We start from the raw sequence: 6,112 nt of genomic DNA, 5'->3' as shown, positions 1-6,112 counted from the left end.
CCTCATATGTTATAGGGCCCTCAATTGAAGCAAAACTCATTATATCATCCTAAATCAGATGGATATACTGAAGGTGATGGGGACCATCTACCACTAAAGACCTAGTCTCAACCAGCACGAGGAGCTAGTGCGAAGGTGAAAGACCCAGCCTCTAAGTATTCGGCCAAGTCAACAGGCCTTGGAGGTTGACGTTATCTTTGTCCGTGTTCTTTTTTTGTTTTGAAGGCCTTTTATATGGTACTATGTGTTCGTATGTTCGGGCCTTGTGTCTGGCCGTGTCTTTGCGTGTGTTTGGGCCTTTGTGTGGGTCTCTCTTTCTTAGATAGGCCCATAGGATCCACCATGTGGGCCTTTCTACTTTATTTCTATGGGGAGAGGCCCATGGGACCGAACATGTGGGCCTTTCCTTTATTCCCATGGGGAGAGGCCCATAGTCAACCCCTATGTAAGAGAGGGGGGGAGTACCCCTCATTTGTTTGAGGAGAAAAAGAAGAAAAAAGTTTGTTTTATTGTATTTTTATTGTTATTTTTATGTATTCACATAGTTACAAGATGCCACCATGAATTTGGAAGTCTTGGAAACCCTAACTAGCTGCCGCCGTCCATGTTTGCCACTACTGCCTTCGATTCCCACCCACTGCCATTGTCGTCCAAATCGTCATCACCCAAGCTCATGCGCCAACATTTCTGCCATCGTATCCATGTGCCAATGATGCAGTCGTTTCGCATCACCATGCCTATCGCTTATTCCCGTGTGCCAGCTGCCATGCACCCCATGCTCGCCGTGCGCCCATGCCTGCCGCTCATCGCGTGCCCATGCCTGTTGTGAGTTTGCGCCTTCTTGTGCCTGCGCCTGCCAACACCGTTGACATTGTCCCTTGGCCCATAGTGCCCTAGCTACCACCATTGAATCACCACCGTCGTGCCTGATTCTCTAGCATGTTCCACTATTGGGAGTCTCCACTTCCAATGTCGATTGGGAATCACCTTGTTGCCCTTGCGTCGCCCTGGAAGTTCTTGTAGCCCTGAGCTGCTCCCTGGTCTTTGTGTGCCACCACGCACAACTACCCCTACCGCATGCGACCACCATGACAATGCCATGCACCACCCATGTCGCACGCCGCCCGTGCCACATGCTGTTGTTGCTGCAGATCCGCGTGCCGCCCGCGCCCAAACTTCTGAGTGTTGTAACCTGAATTGTACGGCCTGCACTACGCCCGCCATTTCTGCCGCTGCATTCCCAATCCCCATTTCCTTCCCAGACATCGCTCACACCTACTGCGCTGCACACACCGATGTGTGCATCCCACAACATGCCACCATGTGTCATTTACGTCGACTCCAACTCTGCAACTCACTACCCTGCACGTCACACAGTCTTTGTTGGCCCACCTACATCTGCTAACTCCATATGCATCTACAGAGCAAGAGTCGGAGACCCATTATTGTTGTCACGACCAACCGAGCATCAGTCCACAGGTACACTCGCCTTACCCAATTAGACATTGTTTATTTCCATCAGTATCTCACGAGCGTGTCACCACCACGATGGATAGGATAGGAATGGATAGGAGTATCATTTTGAGGGATAGGATTTCTATCAGTATGTCCCTTATTGAACACGTTGAGGGTGCACGCATTAGTGGTAGTAGCCGTGGTTGCAACGTGAGTTTTCAACCCAACATCCAGGTCATTGGGAACCTATCGGCATGATCAAGCCCCTCTTACCATGACTTGGTGGTTGTCAGGATCCGTTGATGACAGGATTTTGCATCTCATTCAACTTTCTCATCACATTTTGGATTTTTACATTCCAGCAAATTCACCTGTCAGATTGACGCCGGAATGGTCAATCGATCCCGACCTATTGTTCTGCATTGGAAGGGGTCAACCAGTCCTTGGAGACTTACCTTCGATGCTTTGTTGGGGACCAACCAAGGAGATGGAGCACCTGGCTACATGAGCCAGATTTAAGTTAGAACACGTCCTACCACGCCTCCATTACGAGGTCTCCGTTCAAGGTATTCTACAGACATGAACCACCCACGCTCCTGCGCTATGATAGTCCAACCACACCAATTTATGACTTAGACCATCTGTTTCGGGAACATCATCAAATCTTGAAATTGCTTTCCCAACACAGGAAATGTGAGAAAGCCACCATGAAACTCAAAGCTGATCTCCATCATTGCCACATTGAGTTCCACGAAGGTGACATCGTGTTCCTCATGCTAAAACCCTACCTCATGGAGTCCCTTGCTCGCACCCCACAAGAAAAATTGGCTGCTAAATCTTTTGAACCATACCGCATCACCCAACACATTGGACTGGTGGCCAACCATCTCGACTTGCTGTCACCCAAGGTATAGATTCACCCAGTGTTTCATCTTTCACAACTAAACTGCATGGCGGGAGTGACAAGCCAAGTGCAGCCCATATCCGTGGGGCTCTCTTCAGCAAATGAATGGCAGGTTGCTCCTGCACAGATTACAGCCATCAGACTGTCTGGCCCATGGCCTCTAGGTCCTCACGCACGTGGAAGGATGATAATATGGGAACTAGGGGTCTAAATTATTGCTACTAAGTATCACTAACTTAGGTTGAGCAAGGAGTTCCCATGATCAAGCAATAAATTTATATTCCTCACTGATAGGGGAGTGAGGGTCAAACCATAGAGAGCACTAGACCAAATCTGAGTGGATTTAAGCTAAAAATAAGTTTTTAAGAATTTTAAGAATTATATTCAATTTTATTTTGATTAAAAAGAGTGTAAACGACAGTGAATTATGTCTTTCTCCATTTACATGATTTTTAATGGGTGTAAAAAATTGAGGTAATTTCAGAATACGTTTTTAGTGATTTTTAGATATTGTTTCTAGATTTTTTTGCCAAATTTAATTTGTCAAAATTAAATCAGGAAGAAATTCAGAAGAAAATGAATTTTGAATTGTTCTTATTGAACAAATATTGGCCGAAAATGAATTTGGACCAAGATTTGAAAGATTCTTTCTCACCGCACACTTGTGGGATCTGCCAAGTGTTGCGAATGGAATTGGGAGTGTTCTTGGGCCAAGATCACACAATTCCCACAAGGCAGGTGGTCTCTAGAGAGAAAGAACCACTAATCTTGATTTCTACTACAATAAATCAATATTAGTCAAGAAGAAGGGTAGAGAAAGAATAAATTGGCTTACCTGGCTGTTAGGCCTCTCCTTCTACCTCCACAAGCCTTGGATGATTCCTACTTCTTGGATCTTGGATTCTACAGAACTTCTTGGGAAAGAGAGTAGAGAGAGAAGGGTTTCTCTTTCCCACCTAGGCCTTCTCAGCTCACCTTCTACTTGGCCATCACTAACTCTTAGAATTCTAGAGAGAGAGAGAAAGAGAGAGAGAGAGAAAATAATCTTCTCAGTCTTTCACTAAAACTCCAAATGAAAATTCAGGATGTCTTCTTACAAAGGTGTCTAAATCATTTATAGGCATGCTTTAGATAATGGATCAATTTGATGGGTGAGATTTGGGCCAAGCCATAGGCCTTTAGTGCACCTTCCAGAATATCTGAATCCTCTTAAAGGGTCTCTTGGAGCTCCTTCTTGGGTCTTCTCTCAACAGGGAGGCCCATTAGCCCAATGAGATCTCCTTTAGCTTTATGAAGACTCCCTGGCTCCTTTCATGAGAGCAATTTTCCTAGTCCTAAAAAAGGCCCATAATTCTCCAAAGAAGAGGTTAGATTCAGCTCACTTGGCTGATTGGTCAAGGGAGTCACAATAAGTACCAAAAGCTATACGTTTATACTATTTAATAGATGAATTTATGTGGAGACTTCTAACATGATATTTCACTAAATGCACATTGATAAGCCAAAAATAGGGGTGAAAATTACGCAAATTTTTTAGCCCTTGTCGTTGTGAATTTTTGGCTTATGCAATAAAATTTATAAAACTCTACTTAATATGTATAGTGATAAGTATGAGTGTCGTCCAAGGGAGGCAAGTAGGAATTTCAATTTGATTTTATTTTTGGTGTTTTAGATCCTAATTAGAGTGAATTTGATCTTCAATGAGGATCAAGTCACCCTAATTAGGTGAGAATTTAGAGAGGGGGGTAGAAGAGATGAGATGAAAAGAAGAAATGTGGGCTCTAGATTGAATTAATTGATGCAATTGGATGGATCAAAGAATTCAATTAGAGAGGTTGGAAGAAATTTTTGATTTAAGTTTTGGTTGGTTTTGAGAATTTGCTAAATCAGAAATAAAAAGGGAAATCTTAATCTCCTAAGAATTAAAACTAAATTTTTTAGAGTTTTCTTTTGGAATGCAATTGAATGCCAAGGTAAATCCCTCAATTTCTCCTCTCAATCATAATCAGGGCTTGTACATGCCGCTCAAGCCAAGCGATTTAGAAGTTCAGATCAGAATAGAGATGAAGAAACAAACAACTTAACCTAATTCATTCAAAATGCATAAAAGTTCAAATACAATCAAGGAAAAAAAGTACCAGATAACTTGATCCAAGCTAGAGCTCCTCCCTGTCTTGCAGCTGTGATAGAGCACCATCCAGAATGAGCTCCCCCTCTCGAAATTCAGCTTTTATACTTAGGTTATAGGGTAAAAATCACCATTTTACCCCTGTTTAGTACTTAATATTTATCTATCAATGTAGGCTAGATCTGAATGATCTAACCATATAGATAGAAAGAGGGGATCAAGACGAACAAATCCATAAAAAAATTATCTCAATCGGACTTCAGGATCAAAAGTTATTAATAAATCAATTTTAAACCAATTTAATCCATTGGATTTAAAATTGATTTATTTATTAGTTTCGTTTTTAAACACGCAATGACGTGTCGCTCTCTCATTGGCTGGCGCATTTTGAATCCTCCTTTTTGCAGAAAAGTCCTTAAAAGCCTGGAATTGCTTTTGGGCCGCCCAAAAGTAATTGCGTATATACCTAGCGCACTCTCTCTCCTCCGATTTCTCCCAAAACATTAAAAATATATATTAAAAATTGCATTAAAACCCTGAATGATTTTAAATAGGATCTTTACGCCTGCCGTGGCGACCGAGAGCTGTTTTCAGGGTCTTTTTGCAACGAAACGTTGCAAAAAGGCCCCGAAAAGTCTAGAAATTGCATAAATACATTTTTTTCTCTTATAAATATGCCCTTTTTTCATAGAATAAATGCATTTCTTCTTGAAATAAACCCCAAAACATTCCTAAAATTCATAAAAATTCTAGAAAATTCTAGAAAATTCTGATTAATTCCCATGTTGATAAATGTCGAAATAAACTTTTTAATGTGCCATTTTCATCCAAAAATAATTATTTCGAGCTTCAATAAATCCTTAAAAATTCATATAATTAACAGAAAATTAGGGAAAAATCAGAAATTACTTGGAAGCATTATTTTTGTGTAAATATATGATAACAACCCAAATTTAAGCCTTTTAAATGCATAAATCATGCTAATAACATGAAATAAAGACCGAAATTAGGGTGTTATCACATATGCTCCAAGTTAGGATTGAATATGAAATGTGAATAAAATGTTCCTTTGTGAACTCTTATTTAATACCTTTATATTGAGTTTAGGAAAGGACTCCATTATTTGAAAGCAACATGGGAACCTGCCACCCAGCCGCAACATCAAGTTCCATTCTTCCAACGTGAGGACAAGCTGGTCGCATTAGGAAGGAGTTCTGATGTGATATGTAATCGTATCTATGAGCGTCATCTCAGGCCCAAGCCAAAGGACAATAAGCCAGCCCAGATAGGCCCAAAAGCTGGGCTTACTTAAGCCAACTATCAAAAAAAGAAAGCGGCTTTTGACTATAGTAAGTGCCCTCATGCAACTTCTCATCTCAGCTCTCTCCTAACCCAATCTAACTCGCGGACGTCAAGCCCTTTGACAGATCAGAGAGCTACCACAAGCACTAGGTGATGGCGCACGCCATCACGGATCGTCAATGACGTCATCCGTGCCCGCGCGCCTACGACATCGACGACCAGGTGAAGAGATGCTCGATTATCTTGTTTTAATTTTCGTCATTTTTTCTAGTGGTGTCTCATGTTTTCTTCGCAGTCATCGCATTTTTGTCGAACTGCAATGC

At 41.7% G+C, this 6,112-nt stretch overlaps 1 long non-coding RNA gene across 2 annotated transcripts; it reads right to left on the bottom strand.

Moving 5' to 3' along the window:
* Positions 1–3,395: 3,395 nt before the first annotated feature.
* LOC144710628 (uncharacterized) lies at positions 3,396–4,564 on the bottom strand. Of its 2 annotated transcripts, none has more exons than XR_013583353.1 (2): positions 4,498–4,564; positions 3,396–3,693 (listed from the first exon to the last, which is right to left on the bottom strand). It is a non-coding gene; the product is annotated as an uncharacterized LOC144710628 (long non-coding RNA). The 2 variants fall into 2 exon arrangements; XR_013583354.1 differs by having other exon boundaries at positions 3,396–3,712; positions 4,498–4,550.
* Positions 4,565–6,112: the final 1,548 nt, after the last annotated feature.

Source organism: Wolffia australiana, chromosome 12, assembly GCF_029677425.1.
Source record: "Wolffia australiana isolate 7733 chromosome 12, ASM2967742v1".
NCBI lineage: Eukaryota > Viridiplantae > Streptophyta > Magnoliopsida > Alismatales > Araceae > Wolffia > Wolffia australiana.
This window is presented reverse-complemented; position numbering and strand designations above follow the sequence as displayed.